General features: G+C 41.7%; 1 protein-coding gene across 3 annotated transcripts in view; it reads right to left on the bottom strand.

Annotated features, from left to right (window-relative positions):
• Positions 1–20691, bottom strand: part of LARGE1 (LARGE xylosyl- and glucuronyltransferase 1) — a 559980-nt gene that overhangs the window by 280437 nt on the left and 258852 nt on the right. The gene's annotated exons all lie outside the window — the stretch shown is intronic.

Genomic DNA, 20691 nt, shown 5'->3' with positions numbered 1-20691 from the left:
AAAAATACATGAAACAAAATGGAGATTATTATATTTACAGTAACAATATCACATTTGTGAATGCTCACTATGTAAGATACTATACTAACGCAATTGATAAAATTTATCTTTTAATTCAAATAAGGACCCCATAAAGTAAACATCAAAGAAATCACACAATTATGAGAAATTATAGGAGCTGAGATTTGTCTTTTTCCAAACATCTTAATATGATACTCAGACAATCATGGGGCAGGGAAAGCTATATATAAATTCTTTACCAGAACACTTGGGATGGAGCAAAACTGTGCCGGGAAATGGAAAGTAACATGAGACAAGATAAAGGTGACTCCTAGAATGAGCTGGTACTTTTGGCAGAAATGAACACTCCGACGCTGTTAAATAATCAATTCACCTAAGGAAGAGTCACGTACCTTCCCAGTACAAACGTTTCTCCAATCTTTACAGGACTGTAAGTGGCTAGTAATATTCTATTCAGAGAACTGTTAACACCAAAAATGAAAGGCAGAAAGGGAGCTTGAAAAAATACATCCAGATCCAAAAAGACTTAACCACGGATTCTTAACTTCCCTTCTTTACCACCTAAACAGTGTGCTAGGGAAAAACCTCAGCCTCTGATGCTCAGCCTTCTAACACTAATGGTTAGCATTTGAACATCATGGAGGGTCCAGAACAGAAGCCAAGTGGGGTCTGGGTGTCCTTCTCCAAGACACTGATGAAGGCGGGCTGGAAACACGCAGTCCAGGGCAGGCTGCAGGATGGAGTCATGAAGGCCCACTAAGAAAAACTAGACTAGGACATCTAGTGGTGGGGCCTGGCATTGCCGCTTGTTTTGGTTTGATAAAAATGACAAGTGAAGCTGATGTGTTAACCAAGGGCACCTAGCACCGTTTCACCGGGGGTTGTTTTATGTTACTAATACCTACCAAGTGACTCTTAGGTACAGTCAAGCCTGAGGTACACAACAATTGGGGAGAAATAAACCAACTGAAAAATTCTAATGGGGGGGAATCAAGATCCAACTTTATGTTTAATTTTGTAACTTGCATTCTTTTCTGTTGTTTGCACAGACATCGCCCAGTTTCTGCTCAATAAAAGTTTGAAATTCCCTGGGAATATTTAAGCATCCTTGATCTGGAAGTGACATGGGATAATGACAGGAGCACTGTGCTCAGAGTTTGAAAACACAAGTTGGGATGTAGTCATCCCAAATCTCTTCTCCAAATCTCAGGCTTTGCGTCTGCAGGGCAGACACAAAGCTGCCTATTAGTTCTGCGAGACTGAACACAGGGTGACGTACAGGGAAGTACCCGGCAGACAGCCTGACAGAACTGAGCTGCTCGTTCATTCTGAATCTAGAAAGAAGGGATATTTCATTACGTGACAAGTGGAATAAAAGCCTGATCACAGCCAGTGAGCTTGAGATGCCAGTTCTTTACCACAACCGTCAACACTTGTGACTCCCTCTCCTTCTTCATAATGGCTGGTTTTGGAGGGTAAGGCTTATGTATTGTGTGTGCGTGTGTGTGTAATGTAAAAGCAACAAGCACACTCTGGGACACAATGTACGTTAAGTAATAACACCACATTAATAACAATAGGGGATGAGAACAGGGAGTTTCGGCAAAGCTATTATCCCTGTGAATAAGATGTTGATCATTGCTGGCTATTTCCTCTTCAAACATATTATTTAGCCAGTAGTGAGCAGATTTAAAACCCTCTGGGGTTCTTGAATTCAGCCTGGCTGAGGGGCTAAACCCAATGAAAACATCCTAGTTAGATGGGTCTTTAGCCAAGGGAGTTGAACATACAAAAGGATGTTTAATAGGTCAGTTTGCGAAGGTGTTCATTTTTTCAAAAATGATAACAGGGATGAGGATGATAATAGTAATATGAAGGTATGTGCAGCATTTTCTAGCTTATCATGCAAATATTCACCTAGCATTTCATTTGATGCTTGAAAAAAAAAAATCCTGTGAATTAAGGAAGTAAGGGATTCGTATCTCCATTTTACAAGTAGGAAACAAAGACTTAAAAACATAATTTTGTTAAATTGCACAGTTTCTAAGTGGTAGAGTTAAAACTTACCCCTCTGCCCTTCAGAAAAATCACTGTTACAAGGCTGAGCGCTTTCTGATACCACCACCTGGTGTTGTTCTTTATCACAAGAAACAGATGGAATTAATGGGTTGTAAAGCATCCTGTATTGTTGTTAGGCAAGAAAACTCACATTTAGATACCTATGGGTACATTCTTCCAAATTCAAGTTGGCAAAACAGTACAATGGATGAAAACCTGAAATGTTTCCAAGTTTCTTAATCAAAGATATTGTTTATTGGGCTTTTCATGGTTTGATTAGAGAGCAAAGAGCACCTGGCCCTCAGAGTTCCGAAGGAGGAGAGAGAGTTGTGAACAGCCGTCACCACTGGGTCCAGGCTACGATGTCCATCCAGGGCAGACAACGTGTTATGACTGGTTTGGCTGGGAATGAAAAGATAAATCCATTCGACTTGTCTCCAACTTCGGCAGCTTCAATTTTCTATCCCATTGCCTTCAAAAACATCACAGCGCCTGCCTAGACAGCAAGGCCACCGCTAAGTTTGTCAGTTTCTAATTCAGGGGCAATTTTGGCCCCAAGGGACATGTGGCAGGACACGTGAGCACTTCCCGCTCTGGACATCTCCGGCCACATGTGTTACACTACCTAGCTACCTCCCAGCTCGAAGTGGCCATCGAGATAGCTATGTAGGAGAAACGAAAAGACTTTTCAAGCTACCTTTACTCATATTATTTCCTTTTCCCAAACTTACCACCAAAGGCCATCAAATTGATATTCGATCATACATAGGAGACTAGGAAACTGACCACGCTGGAGGAGGCAGGGACAAAATCACCTTGGCTGCCAAAGGATGTAAATAAAGCAAGTCCCACAGAACTCTCCCCGTGATGCTCCTTTCCATGTCCCAGGAAGACGCCTCAAACGTGGCGCCCTGATGCACACCAAGCCAGCAGCTGTTTCTCAATATTCTCTAACTAGATGGTCACCGGCTCGCCTCTTCCATGCATCCTTGGTTCACACTCAAGGCTCCGTCAGGCTGAGTGCTATCCTGTCCTAGGCGCCTACGCCCTTGAATGTGTGAGGCTGCCCCACACAGGGTTTCTATTCCTGTTACCCACCTGTTTGAAATCATCACCTTCTCTCTCCTCCTCTCCCTCGGTTCCTTTCAAAGTCTAGAGAAAAATTGATTTTAAAAAACTTTGCTTTTGTAAAATGCAATCATAGGAGGAAAAAAATACTAGAATATCTGTACCCAGAGGTAAGATATTAAACATTGCTATATGATCTTCCTTTTAAAATAATTATATAACTATATAGATGTGTTTACATTTTCTTTGGGGGGAAGCAGTTTTGACTTTTCCTTTAACTTAATATTACTTCAAAATATTTCCCGTTTCATTTATTCAAGCAACTTGCAACTTTGTTATTAAATCAATAAAAATTGTATTTAAAAATGATTTTGAAGTGCTTCAAATTTCTCATTGTGAAGATGTATGGTAACCTCACTGCCCTTTCACTACTGCTGGGATTTAGGTTGTAGCTAAGGTTTACTACAGCAAACAAACAATACCTTGATGAAATCCTTTGATTCCATCTCTGTTTCCTCAGGGCAAAGGATTTTTGCATCACAGAGCCTGTGTATTTTTTGAAGAATCTTGATAGATATTGCCAACATATTAAAAAGAAAGGCTATTCTGATATTCACTGAAAATAGACACTTCTATGAGAGTTGGTCTGAGGGGAACCTTGCTAACGATAGGTAACAAAAGTTGGAAATTCTTGCCATTCAGATACAAAACAAATTTCATAATTCTTTGAATATTTAATAATATTACTATATATTTTACCATTTTCATTTCTTTTGTGAATTCTTTCATATTCATTTTTCTGTTTATTTTTCCTATTTATTTTTAAGAGCTCTTTATATATTATATACTGTATCTGTTTTGAATATAATTTTTCCAATTTCTCACTTGCCATTTGTTTTGGATTGTTTATTCAGAATTTACTCTTTGATTTTTTTCCATTTTAATTAATCAAATCTACTAAAGTTTTCCTTTAATTTTTTCCCCCCATTTCTCTTGACTATATAGAAAAATTTCCTCATGCTCAGACCCATGTTTCACATTTTTCTTCCAGTTTTGTTTAATATTCCTGTTCTTAAACACAGGCTTTTAATTAACAAAACATTTATTTTTTATATCTGGTGGTATCTTATCTGATCTTTTCCCAAATGCTCTGTCTTCACGATAATGCCTTTTTCCCTGTGATCCATTCATTCTCGATAGGTTGAAATGCTTCTTTGAGCAGCAATTGGCAAATATTCAGAACATAAATTATAACTCTTTCTTTTTAATGTTCACAGTAGACAATGGTAACTGCTCCTGGGACTCGCCCCTGCTGAGTCTAGAAAACCTCAGAATCTTCGCCAGGACTTCTGCATTCAGACCTTTGGTTAGAGGCCTGGACAACAGTGAGACTCTGCCTCTACATAAGGTAAAAAAAAAAAAAATTAGCCAGGTGTGGTAGCACAAGCCTGTAGTTACAGCTAATCAGAAGGATGAGGCAGGAGGATTACTCAAACCCCGGGATGTGATGCTGCCGTGAGTTGTGGTGATGCCACTGCACTGTACCCCGGACACAGAGTGAGACCTTGTCTCAAAACAACAGAAACACACACCAGGTCAGAGTCAGTTATGAGCAAGTGCATGCTAAAAACAGGCCCTGGAGGGAGGGGCAGAGGTTATGAGCAGGTGCGTGCTAATAGGCACCCAGAAGGAGGAGCAGAGGGTCTCTCCACATGAACTTCACACCACGGAGACCAGTCAGACATATCAAAGGTATTTAATGAATAAGTACTCTGTCATGAATGGCTGAAGGAGCTAAGGAAATTTTACCCCAAAATATGAGTCCCTAGTATAAAAAATATTTTGAATTGAAGGCCAGTCAAGGTCAAGAAACACTGGACTGGCCTGATCAAAGGGAACAATTGACTCACCTCTTCCCATCCAGTTCTCTCAAAATATTTCAGAACTGGGAGTCAGGAACATGGGTGGGCAGAGCACAAATCTTTTGGGTCATGAACACCTGTCTCCCAGGTTATCTACAAGTCAGTCTATTTCTGCCCCCAGCCATTCACCCTCCCAAGTGACTGTTTATGCCTTGTCTTCCTCAATCCTGTCCTCTCCCTGAAAGGCCGGTATCAAGATATCTGAAATCCATTAGAAAATTGCGTTATCACTCTGTGATTCTTTTCCCTGTGCACATAGTATATACATCCTTTCTCTTATTCATTTGCCTTAATTGTGAGCTGATCTTTCAGCGAACTTTCAGGGAAAGTTCCTCCTTCCCCTAGGTGGCATAAAGATCAGTCAAAACACAGGTGGCAGGACAAACTAGCCAGAGGGCCCCAATATTAACAACAGTGGGCTAAGGACAGTTTTCTCAAGAATGTGACCTGAGTTCCGGGGGACAGAGAGGGAGGGAAGACTTCTACTCAGGGAACATGGTGAACCAGGTAGCCCCAAGAATCCTCACAGTATAAACTCTTTAGACAAAAATAACACAGATTATGTGCTTGTATAAAACTTGAGTCGGCGTGAAAACAAAACTAGAAAAATTAAAAGCATGTCCAAGTCAGAAAATTAGAATGTAAGTAATTCTTGCAATCAAGTACTGCCCAGAAGGAAGCAGCTGTTGAACTCCTGCTACACTCTTGGGAGCAGGAGGCCCATGGCCTTTGAAGAGGTCCATGTGGAGAGAACTCTAGCGTGGTTAGAACCCCCAGTCTGTTCTCTTTGTATAAGAGAGATTTAGAAATAAACCACACCACACAGAACGGAAGAACAGGAAAGGTGCTGATTTTTACCCTGGTGGCCCCTGGAGTGGGAGTTGGAGGTGGGGAGATCTTCCCTGAGAATTACCACCTTGCAGTTGTACCACACAACAATGGTGTGTGGTCTGAATTCAAGCTACCTGTGAAAATGTTCTTGAAAGCAGAGCAGAAGTTTATAGGAGCTAAGGGTGATGTGGTGGGGATTATCCCCTAGAAAGGGTGTGAGGGAATTTTGGAGGGTGATTAAATTGTTCTGTAAATCGACTGCCTGGGCCAGTGCAAACCGTAGACATTTTTTAAATTGAAATGTACATTAAAAAAGGGTAAGTTGTCATCATGTGAATTTTTTCTCAAAGCTAGAAAAGAATGTGTAAAATTACTGTTATAAAAGTAAAACCAAACATCAGTTATTTTAATAAATGTAAATTCTTTAAAGTCTATTACTGAATAAAAACTTTAATTCTTAATTAAGTAGCAGTTTTAACTATAGTTATTGTCTTAAAAAAACACACCACAAAGAAATTATAACATTTAAAAATAAAACTTGTAGTTAAGATGTCTCACAGATCTGAAGACAAACGTGCTGTGGTTATGTTAACTTCAGAGTAACTCAAATATAATAAGATATGCTTAATTAGATAAAATTAATAATTTTAAATTGAGGTGCTTCATACCTGTAAGAGGAGGTAATAGCCAAGTTATTTTCCAGATGAAAAGCTCTCAAATATAAAAATTGATGGAGATATGAGATACGTTGGGAAGAGTTTCAGCTCTAAAAAGGCAAATCGTATTGGTACTGACAAAAAACAATTTTAAAAACATAGTATCAATAAATATCAAACCACATTTCTATCAAATTGAGTAAAAATGGATTTTCAAGTGTTCTTGAAAAAAAAAATCATATAAATGATGGTATACTAGGGCATGAGAAAGCCTCTTAAATTCCAAACCATAAAACTTTATATAGGTCCCACTTTTGACTGCAGCACTGTAAACCTTCGAAACAAACTTTTAAATATGAGGCTTGAAAGACTTCAGAATTAGAGGAGGGGAAAGAATTTTCCTAAATGCTTATTTAACCCAGAAGGAAATAAAAACTAAAGCGATAGCCTATTTTGGAAACAGCAGAAGAGGAACATTTCACATTGAAGTTTATGGAATGTGCCCAAAGCTCTTGCTGGAGCTGTTTTAATAGCCTTCAATTCTTTCATTATTCAAAAACCGTGATGGTGATAAATGAATCTTCGTTCAGTAATTGAAATGGGAACACCGGTATGTCCCTAAGGAAAGCAGAAGGGAATTTCAAGTTAATAGCAGACGTCTGTGAAGTAAGAAAACAAAGAAAAACAAAACTAAAAATATAAATGTTTAATTAGTTATAAGTAACTAAAATAGCATTTTAAATTAATTTTCATGTATCAGATGGCAAACTGCTGGTTTGGCAGAAACGTTAAAGAGCAAGACAAGGAATAAAATGAATAAGATGTACCCAACAGTGCACATGGGAAAGTGGTTGTGAGATGACAGTAACTCGCGGGGCTTGGGGGGGTCCCCGGTTGACCTGGTTCGATGACTCAGCTAAGCTAGAAGGTTCAACCGAGGCTCGGCTGGAGTCAAAAGCAAAAATGAGTGGAAAGTGAGAGCCCAACCGGAGCGGCACCGGCAATGTAAATAGAGAGCAAAAGTAACCTGCACGAGTTTCAAGGGGACAAAGAGAAATTTTCTTTAGAGCACTTCCCAAGAGAGTTGGAAATGGGTGCCCATCATGATGGAGAGAAGGTGAGAGAGACGCAAAGGTCGGCTCGGGTAGCAATACGTTCTCTCAGTTTGAAATTGGCCTCTATGCGGCCCCAGGCACTATGGCCTTTTCTATTGGTTATTGATCATTGTCTCTTTCTGCTGGTCACTGGTGACCTAGGTCACTCACTCACATTCTTAGGGCCCTCCAGGCCGCCTGGTTCAGCAGGCCACGTTTTCCTCCCACCCCCCGTTGAAGTCCCTTTCTTAGTGACCCTTCTTAATAATAAAGCAAAGTTTACCTGGCATGTATCGAAAACCAGATACCCATTTAATGCGGATTATCTCTTTGAATTCTCACAAGTGCTGTGAGATCTTTTTGCAGAGGAAGAATCTGAAAGTAGAGACTTCTTGGTGGAGGGAAGCAGGAACTGGGCCCTTGGGCCTGGCTCTGGGCCTGGGCTTTGAACCCTCCCCAGAACAGGCCAACACAGAACATTTCACGCTGCTCTAACACACTGCTGGCCTGTCACGTGTTACGCAGTAACATGGACAATTTCAGCGTAAAATTGCAGGTCAACACTGTGTGAAGATGTTAGAGGCGCTAAGTGATTCTATATGATAAGTAGCTGAGAGATAAACAGGGGTGAAAGATTAAAATAGCCTGAATTAGGGACAGCTGGGAATTGAGACGGGGGGACATGAATCCGGGAACAGCTGCTATGTTAACACACAGCTGATGGGCAATTTTGCGCAGAAACTATTCAGGTTACCTGATAGGTAACTGGTGACGGGTCAGCAAGGTGTTAAGACCACGCTGACGTGCCATGTTGTTTTTGCCTCAAAGGAGATTTGCATTTACTGCTACCCATTGCTGGAGGTGCTGTCACTCCTAATCACTTTGAATTAAATTCTGCACTTGAGATCTGTTCGATTTCACAGGTAGCTTGAATTCAGACCACACACCGTTGTTGTGTGGTACAACTGCAAGGTGCTAACTCTCAGGAAAGATCTCCCCACCTCCAACGCCCACTCCAGGGGCCACCAAGGTAAAAATCAGCACCTTTCCTGTTCTTCCGTTCTGTGTGGTGCGGTTTATTTCTAAATCTCCCTTATACAAAGAGAACAGGACTGGGGGTTCTAACCACGCTAGAGTTCTCTCCACATGGACCTCCTCAAAGGCCATGGGCCTCACATAAATGGAACCACTCAACCTGGCATCTTTTGTGCTCGGTATTTTTCACTTGTTTTCTTATTGTGCCTGGCATAACACCTTTTCATTGTCATCATCCTCCGTGTCATCAGTTCATTTCTTTGTCATCACTGAGATATACCACAGTTGTTTCCATTGTATAAACATGTCACAGTTTTTTAACAAATCTCTAATCCATGGACATCTAATGTCTATGAATAAAACTGCTATGAATATCCAATACCATGTTTTGAGTGCACGTATGTTTTTATTTCTCTTGAATACCCAGAGATGGAACCCACTAGGGCAAAATGTGAGCTCATGTTTAACTTTTAATAAACTGCTAAACTGTCTTCCAAAGCATCTGGGTCACTTTCTGCTTCCACCAGTAATGCAGGAGAGCTGCAGCTGTCCCACATCCTCACCAACGCTTCTGTATGCTTGGTGGGTTTTGTTTATTTTTATTTTATTTTATTTATTATTAAATCATAGCTGTGTACATTAATGTGATCATGGGGCACCATACACTGGTTTTATAAACAGTTTGACACATTTTCATAACACTGGTAACATAGCCTTCCTGGCATTTTCTTATTTGTTGTGTTAAGACATTTATATTCTACATTTACTAAGTTTCACATGTACCCGTGTAAGATGCACCACAGGTGTAATCCCACCAATCACCCTCCCTCCGCCCATCCTCCCCCTCCCTCCTCTTTCTCTCCCCCCTCCCCATATTCTTAGGTTATAACTGGGTTATAGCTTTCATGTGAAAGCCATAAATTAGTTTCATAGTAGGGCTGAGTACATTGGATACTTTTTCTTCCATTCTTGAGATACTTTACTAAGAAGAATATGTTCCAGCTCCATCCATGTAAACATGAAAGAGGTAAAGTCTCCATCTTTCTTTAAGGCTGCATAATATTCCATGGTGTACATGTACCACAATTTATTGATCCATTCGTGGATCGATGGGCACTTGGGCCTTTTCCATGACTTAACAATTATGAATTGGACTGCAATAAACATTCTGGTACAAATATCTTATCCTTGGTGTTTTTAAAGGCAGCCACTGTAGTGAATAGGAAGAGGTATCTCTCAATGTCATAATTTGCATTTCCCTGATGACTAATGATACTGAACATTTTCTAGGGTTTTTTTTTTTTTTGCCAATTCTATGTTTTCATGAGTAATGTGTTTCTAAAAATACTTTGCCCATTTTTAAAACGGGTTGTCCTCTTGTTATTATTGTAAGAGTTCCTTTATATAACCCAGATATATTTTTCTTATTAAAGAGGTGCTCTATAAATATTTTCTCCTAGTATGTGGCTTGTCCTTTTATTTCCTTATTAATGCCTTAGAGCAATAATTTTCAGTTTAGATAAAAATCCAATTATCAATTATTTTTCAGGGTTTTTTTTGTGCTATTAAAAAAAATCATTACCTCACTTTAGGTAATATGTGACTTGGACACATTATTATAGTGAAAAGGCTAATAAAAGATTTTTATTCTTCTAAGATAATATGTTCATCTCCATCCTTTGCCCTGGCAGGTTGGAAGCCAAGCTTCATAGGTCACTATGATTTTTTTTTTTGTTTGTTTTGTTTTCTTCTATAAGTTCTACAGTTTTAGCGCTTACATTTAAGTGTAAAATTCAAGTTAATTTTTATATGTGGTATAAGGGTTAATTTTCTCCCATATGGATATCTAATATTCCAGCAATATTATTTTTTCTTTCTCATTTTCTTTGCTTCCTACCTATTTTATATAGCCTCTGTTTCATGTGCAATAATCACCTCTCTAATAACTTAGGTTTTATTTCAATAGATTTAGGGGGTACAAGTGGTTTTTTGCTACTGGATAAGCTGTATAGTGGTACAGTCAGGGCTTTTAGTGTTCCTGTCATCAGAGTAGCACACTCTGTACCCCACTGTTGATCCCTCTCTCTGTCCTCCCTTCTAAATCTCCAATGGCCAGTGCACCAAGCCATGTGAAAGGCATCCCGATCGTTTAGCTCGCACTTACAAGTAAGCACGTGCAGTATTCATGTTTCTGTTCCTGAGATACTTCACTTAGGACAATGGCCTCCAGTTCTACCCAAGTGCTTGGAAAGATATTATTTCTGGGCAGCGCCTGTGGCTCAAAGGAGTAGGGTGTTGGCCCCATGTACTGGGGGTGGCAGGTGCAGACCTGGCCCTGGCCAAAAACTTCAAAAAAAAAAAAAAAAAAAAAAAAGCAAAGCACATCTTTTTTCTTTTCTTTTTTGTTGTAGTTTGGCAGGGGCCAGATTCGAATCCGCCACCCTTGGTATATGGGGCTGGCGCCCTACCCATTGAGCCACAAGTGCTGCCCTACTTCTTTCTTTTTTATGGCTCAGTATGATCCCATGATGATGTACACATACACTGCATTTTGTTTATTCTCTTACCGGTTGATAGTCACTTAAGTTGATTCCCTATCCTTGCAACTGTGAACTGTGCTGTGATAAACATACAAGTGCAGATGTCCTATTGACATAATGACCTATTTTCCTTGGGGCAGACACCCAGTAGTGGGATGGCAGGATCCAAGGGTAGGTCTACTTTGTAGTTCTTTGAGGCATCTCTGTACTGTTTTCCATAGAGGTTGTACTAATCTGCATTCCCTGTGGATAAGCATCTCCTTTTCACTGCATCAAAATCTACTGTTTTGAGACTTTTTCATCCTAATCATTCTGATTTACAACTTTATTAGCAGTCACATTTGAACTTGGCTGAAACATCTTTTTTCCCAGGATAATCAAAGTGAAGGGTCAAAAGATACCACCAAATTAAAAAATTTGGCAACTTTTAAACCCAATCAACGCTTCCCAGGGTGTTTTAAAATGACTATAATCAGCTTGTTATTTGTGTATGTTTCTAAGACAAACTTCTGGCACTTGCATTCAGCTTTGTAGCTGACTTAAAACAATTATTTACAGATCATGTAATTTCTTTCAGTATACATAGCCTGCTGCTTTATTATGAGACCTTTTCAGTCCTGAACATCCACTTTGATTACTGTTTTGGGGGGCTGGCAACTGACCTATGATGTTTCTTTAAGAAACATACACTGGTGTTGTGTATTTTCTGAGCCCCCACATAACATACCCTTTTCTTCCGTTACCTTCGCTCAAGAGAGAACTTGGCTGGTATTCTTGGGTCTCTGTCTATTCTGCTCAAAACTCTTCAAACATTTTATTTAAACACATTACTAAAGTGAAAAGGCTGAGAAGAGATTTTTATTGTTCTAAAATAATATATTTCTCTTTATGTTTTGCCCTTGTGTAAGTGTCAAAGGCCATTCAAGTGCAGGTTGGAAGCCAAGCCTCACACCCTGTCCACAGCTACCACCAACCACATGTAGCTACAGAGAGACTGACTACCCAGCATGTCCACACTGAAATGTTTAAAGCATACACCAGATTTAGAAGATTTAGGATGCAAACAAAAAAAGAATGTAAAATATCTCATTGATTATTTTTAAAATACTGATCACACTTTGAAATAACATTTTGGGTGAAATGAATTAAATAAAAGTTGTTACACTTTGTTTTTTAAAATGTGGCTACAGAAAATGCAACATTGCATGATGACTTGCCGTTATTTTTCTACCAGGTCATACGGCTCAAGGGTCAGACTACTTAAATTCATATTTCCTTCCACGATATACTAGCTGAGTGACGTGAACAAGTCTCTTACAAGCTTTAGTTTCCTTGCCTGGAAATGGCTTCTGGTAAGGATAAAATAAGATTATGCATGTTAAGCATATTATGCTGGCACATAATCAATTCTGATCAATGAGAATTATTATTCTTAAAGGAAAGATTTTTTATTTTTTAGAGACAGAGGCTCACCTTGTTGCCCTTAGTGGAGTGCTGTGGTGTCACAGCTCACAGCAACCTCCAGCTCTTGGGCTTAGGTGATTCTCTTGCCTCAGCCTCCTGAGTAGCTGGTACTACAGGTACCTGCCACAATACCCAGCTATTTGTTTTTGTTGCAGTTTGGCTGGGGCTGGGTTTGAACCCGCCACCCTTGGTATATGGGGCCGGCACCCTACCCACTGAGCCATAGGTGCCGCCCAAGATTTTGTTTTAGTATTTGTATTCAAATCCTTTTTTTAGGTGTGCACTAAATGAGGGCAACTTATCAATGATTTTACCAGGATCCCTTTTGATCTGTGTATGTGCAATTTTTTTCTGCTCTTGACAATTTTTCTTGGATTCAGCATCCTCTAGATAAAGTGACCAATCCCTGGCCTCTGAAATACCTGGAGCCCCTAATTATCATTAACTGTTCACCCCATCCAACCTCAGACACTCTATCCTTGGCTATCTACTGTGCCCAGGGGGGAGAAATGCATCTCATCTAAAACGCCAACACTCTAACATTTCACTCCCCAAATCTAGGCTTTGCCCCTTTCGAAATATTTGAACAAAGTTACTGTTCTCACTGCAAAATTTCCTAGCCTTACAATTGCCAGGTCACTTTGCCCATCACTCCTCACTATCCACCTAACACCTCTGGTCCATCTTTCTTCTTATGTGTTTTTTGTTTGTTTGATCCAGCTTAAATTCCCAAGTGCATCATTATTGAATCAATACAGTTGCTTTTAACTCAAGGTCGTGGCAGGCAAGACTTGAGGCATACAAGAATAGCACTGCACCGAAGACCAGAAGAGCAAGATTTTAGCATCAGTTCCGCCTCTCAGTAATAGCCTTCTGCTCATTCTTTTGGCAAATTCCTCACTAATAAAATAAAACATGTTCCCTCTCTGTAGTTTGAAGTTCTTGGAAGGACACAATGAAACTGGGTAAACCAAAGCATTCCTTCTTTATCATGAATGATCTATGAACGGAAGACCCCTGGCAAATGAGAATGAGAGGGAAATAATGCTCTCCCTGGGAAAAAAAGGTCAGGGGACACTTAGTTGCTATAAATGAGTTTAAGTCTCTGAGCTCAGACCAATTACAGCTCCATGTGGGGCACATCACGTATGTGGCTGTGGGACAGGTGCTGTACCGTGAAGAACCACAGGGAATGAGAAAGAGATGGGACAAGGACCAAATGGAACTCATTCTTGCAAGTCAGCAGCCTGGAAGCCATTGGTTACACAACTAGGTCAGAATTATAAGTGTCAACTAAGCCCCAAGCAGTGTCTTTAGAGGTGTTGTTGAAGTGGGGCAATAACTAGCGATAAGAAGAGAAGGCTCAGTAAACATGCCAGGTCTTCGCACAACTGGTTGACTTACCCTGTGTAGCCCCAATGCATAGAGGTCATGGGTTTACTAGGGGGCTACACTGGTTTTGTCCTAAGAGCTGGGCACAGAGGTAGGAGTTACAGGCCTTGCCCTCCACAGTCTAGTAGAGAAGGCAGGTGAGTTAACAGACAAACGACACACACGCTTGCACTGGTCTTTATTAATGCTCAGAACCAATGGGGAGAATCAAAAAGATGAAGATTTCAGTAATGCGTAAGGAGAATCTTACTAATAGAGTTTCTAAATAGGGAACAAGGTCCTCTGGGAGGTAATGATCTCTTATCTCTGGAAGTATTCAAAAGCTGAAGATTAATGACCATTTGTATAAACTATTATAGAAGAAAATGGAAGGTTATGCCAGATGACTGCCAAGTTCCTTCCTAATTAAGATTCTATGATTCTCAAAAGGGGACAAGGCCCATTCATTAGAAGACTGTATTGGATAAAGAAAAAAAATTGCCTGTGTGTAAAGTGAATTGAACAACTGATATAAAAAGGTTCTTTTCTAATGCAGATTAGAATTTCTGCTCATTGTCTACAAATTTTCCATGTCCAACATTTAATAGTCTTCCAGATGCCTTCAAATGTGTCACTTCACATATCCATGTCCATTCTGTGACCCCACCCTCATGGTGTGAGAGACAACAGCCCTTTACAAAGGCCAGAGGTGTCACTGGCCTTCCTGAACCAGCCCTCAGGCTCACAAACCACATGGATAATCCAAGAACCAATAAAACACTAAAGAAAGTTAGAGAATGGTGATTTCTGCAGACTTGCAGCTAGTATTTAACCTCTGCCATACTTCCTGTATAACATAGGGCCAAAAAGGAAGTTAACAAATATGAAACAAGAGCATAAATTCATCAACTATTTTAGAAGAACAAACCAAAATGTGCCTCCTCTGATAAGAGGGCAACCGGCTTTATTACAGAAGTGATGGTACTGACACAGGAGGCTCAGAAAAGAGATTCACAAGGTTAATTACAGCCATGTTCAAATATATGAAAGGCGGCCACGTTAAAGAGGAAATAGAATTTGCGGAGTACTGACGAGGTGTCAAGTGCCATGTTTTCTATTACAAGGACCTTACTTAACTGCATTTGATCTTTACCAATAGAACTAGAGCTACCAATTCTGATAGGCTACTTGTACCTGTACGTATTAATATATTTTTAGAGAGTTGGACAGGGAATTCAGAAGGCCATAGATACCTTACTTCACTTCTCATCTCTCTGCAGAGCATCCTGGAGTAGATGGTGCCCCCTGTGAGACATGTCCTGGTCTCCTGTCCTTCCTCTGTAGGCCCTGAGTCACTGGCACTGCTCTAGCCTCCTGGGGTATTCGGTCACAGCACCTAAAGCTCAACCACTGCCATGTGTGGGACCTTTGAACTATATCCCAGGCTCAGACAATCAGGAAACTCAGGTGTATGGTAGGAAGTAACACATGAGCGATCTTGGACAACTTCCTTGCCCCTCCTGGCCCAATTTGTTCCCCCAAACAAATTTGTTCTTATTCAAATTATAAGTGTCAGGCTTCCTTTCAGACCTGGAACCCCATGATTTTATGTGCTTTCCAGTCTCTCCCCGCCGCCAATATCCACCACTCAAAAAGCACCCCTTCCCGAGACACAGGTGCGTCGGCAGCCATCTGCCCATATCCACAGGCTGTAGTATGAGTTGGCTCCCAGAGGACTGCAGGGGCTGAGGGACCACAGTCACCTGGTGACAGCCTCTGCCACGCTGTCTAGAAAGCAACACACTGGCAATTAAGTGTGAGCAGGAGGCCAATTTTTAGAGTCCACCATCAACGTTTTCTGTAACCACAGCCCTGAATCCTACTTCACAATCTTTCTGAGGTTGGTAACGAGCGGGCATCAGTTCCAAGAGAAAAGGGGATAAATTAGGGCTCCCCGCCAGACAGGTGAATCATGACACAGCCACTGCCCCGGCCATAGCCCTTTGGGAGCTCATGATCACATGTGCCCCAGTGGTGGCATGGGGCTGACTTTCTGGGCCAACCAGGGCAAGATCCATGGCTGGTAGGCGTGCGGCGCCTTGTGTGAATACTGGCAAGAATGCTGATTTAGAGTCATCTGTCTAGAGGGAAGGCTGCATAGTTTAGGACGTGATCCTTGGATAGGAACACAAGGCCATCCCACACCTCAGCTGCAGCCTAACAGCGGGTTCACTTTGATCCCCTGTGGGAAGCTCCTTGCCCAGCGCGCCTTTAAAGGGAGAGTTCATGCTTATTGCATTTGTTTTTTAGGAACAGCCAGAAGAGAACCTTTTCCTGCACACAATTACAGCATCTCAGCTTAAACAAGCCACACAGAAAGAAACATAACACAGGAGAAGAAGCATGATTGCAGAGTCAGACACGGCTCTGCCATGTATCAGCAATGTGATCTGCAGCTACTTAAACTCTCTAAGCCTCAGTTTCCTTACGTATAATGAGGATAAATAATAATCGGACCTGTGAATCATCCAACCTCACAGCTCATATCCTCTCATCTGCAAAGGGGAAAGTCAAACATTAACCTCAGCATTTATTAGCAACCTAATCTTCGGCAAACACTCTTCATTTCTGTGCTGGAAATTCTGCAGGATCTATATGTGAGACAGAGGTAGCCATACTCCTGGCTCCATCCCACAGGGCTGCTGTGAGGGGTAAACACCAGCACGCCCCATCTACAGAGCTCTGCACAGAGACTTTCCCTTCTCCTCATGTGTTGACAGCGGCTATGTCTTTTGAGTGGTGTTCAGAGCATGAAGAGGCCCTCAGTCCTAGCAGCCTGTTGATACGGGGGCTGGAAGGCTGGAAATTAAATGAGCCATGTAAACATCAGGAAGACCAATGAGTATTGCACAGGCCACAGAGACAGGCAGCCTGAGCGATTGCTGTTTGCAAATCCACACTAATTGGTCGTCACGGAGGGAAGCGTACCCGTCCGTCGCCAATTTCCTACAGTTTGGTTTTTAATCATGCACCGATCCCTTACAAACTTCCCGTTCCCTATTACTCCATTCTCCAGCACCAACTGATATAATAAGGGGGCAACAGTAGCATTTCTGAGAAATGTCATTTCCAACATTTGTACAAAGTGATTCCTCAGAGCTGTAACGGGAGGCTGTCATGTGCATCTGCTTAGAGTTCCATGTGACACACTTCTGAGCGCAACTGTGGAGCACAGCACGAGTCCACTTTCCTCCAGTCCTTCCTCCTTTCCTAACATCACCTACTGGATGTGTCCCCTTCCTGGTGCACATGTCATGGAAAGACACCTGCCCCAAGGTCTGCTCTTGGGATGCAGCTTGGTACAGACAGGGCTGCTTTATTTATGCCACCGCAGGGTCATTGGCAGTCAAACACACAGCTGCCCACCCCAGCCACACAACTCAATGGACCTTAGGAACGTGGTGACCCTCACAGCAATAAAGAAACTCTTTGCTATTGGCTTATTATTCTGAGCTCTGAATTTATTGTATATCAGTCATTTAGGGAGCCTGTTCATAAGCCAAGCATCACACCAGGCCTTAGACATACAAAGGTCATGAAAAACAGACATGATCTTGGTTTAAGACCTTATGGTATAGGGCAGAGACAGGCATTTATCAGCTCATCACACGGAGGCCTGAAAGATTACACTCTGATGAGATCACTGCAGAAGGGTGTGTGATCCCACGCGAATACGTAACAAAAAGAACCCCTGTGAGATGATGAAGGCGAGGGAAGGCTTCCCTGAGAAAATGTGACAGCAAAAAACTTGGAATTACTTAGCCGTGGGGGAGAGGAAGGAGACTGGGGGACAGAATTCAACAGAGAGAAGAAATAACCTGTGCGGAGGCCCCCTGGGAAGGAAGGAGCAGAGCAAATTAAGATGGGAGCAGGGACGCAAGTGGTGCAAGCCTGAGGCAGAAGACGCAGGGAGGACAGTGCAGGGAAAGGCAGGGCCATCAAATCCTGGGGCTTCCATCTGCAGCGCGGTAGGAAACCAGGGAAGGCTTTATACAGAGGAAAGGGTGGCAAGACTGGGCTTGCGCCTTGTAAAGCTGCCGTTTGCTAATGACCGAGAATAGATTTGGGAGAGGAGAGGACAGCAGAACAGAAGGGAAGAGACTATTCTGGAAAAAAGAAAATGCCATTGTGTTGGGAAGGATCACAAAAGCTTGGATTAGGTACAGGGGAGGAGAAGCCAAGCGAGGACGCAGTGTCCAGGGTGAGGAGAAGGACTCATGAGTGACTAAGTAGATGGTGCTGCCACAGCCAGTGGGGGCAGTGGGCAGATCATGGCTTTGGGTTTGTTGAGATGGATTATGCACAAATTATTACTACTATTATCGCCATGGAAAAATCCTGTTTTATAAAATGCTTTCATACTTGATATCCTACTGGAGTCCAAAAATAGCCTCATGGGATTCAAGAACGTGAGCAAGAGCAGTGATTGGCAGGAAAATCAATGCAGGTGTTAGGGCCTTCTGTGCAGAGGACAGTCGTAGAGATCTCCTTAGACAATAAGCCTCTGAAGACAATATCCTCTCGAGCACATCAGCTAGCATTTTGTTAATTATTATTTTTTAAGTCATGGAGCTTCCATTTCAAATGGATAAAAATCCAACGTGTAGAACAAGGGACCTCTGGTCTACCTAGATTAAGGAGAATTGGAGCCAGGGCTTCCTCTCTTTCTCCCCTTTCATCCAAGACCTGGGAATAGATTCCAGCCACAGGTGCCCTATGCCTTCAACTGATCAGCTATTAATGGACTTCACAACGGGCTCATCACCAAGAAGAATTTAAGTCATGCTGGCCCTGGCTGCAAATCCGAAGAAAGCATTATTGAGAATTTGCCACGTTGCAGAGGCTGGATCATCAATCTCATTGCACCCCTCCCCGAGTGGCTGTCCCTCCCATTTGACAGATGAGGCTCAGACCCAGTCAGCCAGTTCTTTCAGTGGAAAACCAGGATTTGAATTTAGTTTTTTTTTTTAATCACTTTGTTTTCTTAAGCAGCAGAGAGTGCAGGCTTGTCAGGGACATGGCACGGGGTCGCCAAATGAAGGGGGCCGGTGAATACAGAGGCAGAAGCTTCGCCAGCTGCCGCTCCCCTCCCTACTGCTTCCTCCCCATGGTGTTGGTGCGGAGACCCTGGGAGACAGAGTGTCTTGCTTTCACCTTAATTAGCGCAGCAATTTGCTAAATTTTGTTTTTCCCTTTTTAAGAGTGTTAATCAATTTTAGCTCAGAATAGATTGGAATGGCACGCAAATTACCACGACAATCCCCAAATGCTAAATTTTGAACATCTTGATCAACCTCGGAGCCTGAAATACGTGAATATCAGAAACGCTGGCCAGCATCGCAGCGATCTGTTTAAAATGTTACAGCTCTAACATGAAAAGATAATGGCCTTATGAGGTTTGGATTAAGCACTCTGCTCAGAATCAGCCTTATGCCTAGGTGTTTAGTCCTTCCCAAGGAGATGGGAGACAAGAGCATCGATGTATTTCTGCAAAGTTACATATTCCTCTAATAGCAATTTGTTAAACCCACAAGCATGATAATGTACTTGCTATGCATAGAAATACAGAAAAGAATAATAAACATTTCCTCTCTCCCTACTCCAGCATGAAGGGCCCAGGTGACAGACAGACAAATACAGACTTTCTTCCTCTTCCCTGGAGATGTCAGGGAAGACCCTAAGAGGAGGAGGAACACAAGTGTGACAAGACAAGTGGGAAGGGCATGTTGGACGAGGGAACAGCATGAGCTCAGACGACAGGGCAAAGAGGACTCCAGGTGTTCTCTGCTACCTAAAGTAAAATTTGCAGGAATAATAAGTGAGGAGACCACAAGCAGATTCAAGCGCCAGGACTTCTTAACCAGAGTGTGACTCTCAATCAAGAAAGTGATAGTACTGAAAAATTTTAACCAAGAGAGAAGATGAAATGGGTTTCATTTAGTTGAAAACGCTCCAACCCAACATAATCCTTCATATTTATTCGGCATAAATCATTTGACTTTTTAAATTTTTCTTTTCTAGGAATAAAGATTGGATACACTTTACTTATTTTTTATTTCTGTTGAATAGGAGATTTTGGACCGGTTTTACTTTTATTTATTTATTTCAGTTTAATATGAGGGCATGGATGATTAGGTTACAATGTTGGCGTTTGTTACTTAAACTCCAAGTTGTGGTTGTGCCCTCACGCAGGTGGTGTGCCATCTACCCTTGCATTGTGCCTGTTAGGTGACAGCATGCCAAAACCCCCCTCCCTCAGAAATCATTTAAATAAATAAATCACATACATTGTCTCACCTGAGTCTCTTAATTACCCCACCAGGTTGGTATTAATTATAACCACCTTTCTATCAATGAGAAAGCAGGTCCAGCATAGGTAGGCTGATTTACTTTGTGTCTTATGAGCAGTAAATACCAAACGCCACAAACCCAGGTCCATCATGCTCTGAGTTCAGCATTTACCTCACTGGGGAACAGAATTTTCCATTGTTTTGCTCATTGTTTTTGAACCTTTTTATCTCATGGCACACTTGAACGTACAGTTCAACTTCTGAGGCACACTTAAATTATG

The sequence above is a fragment of the Nycticebus coucang genome, chromosome 3 (genome assembly GCF_027406575.1).
Source record: "Nycticebus coucang isolate mNycCou1 chromosome 3, mNycCou1.pri, whole genome shotgun sequence".
NCBI classification, from domain to species: Eukaryota; Metazoa; Chordata; class Mammalia; order Primates; family Lorisidae; genus Nycticebus; species Nycticebus coucang.
The sequence above is the reverse complement of the archived record's forward strand: the minus strand, read 5'-3'. Positions and strand labels throughout refer to the sequence as shown.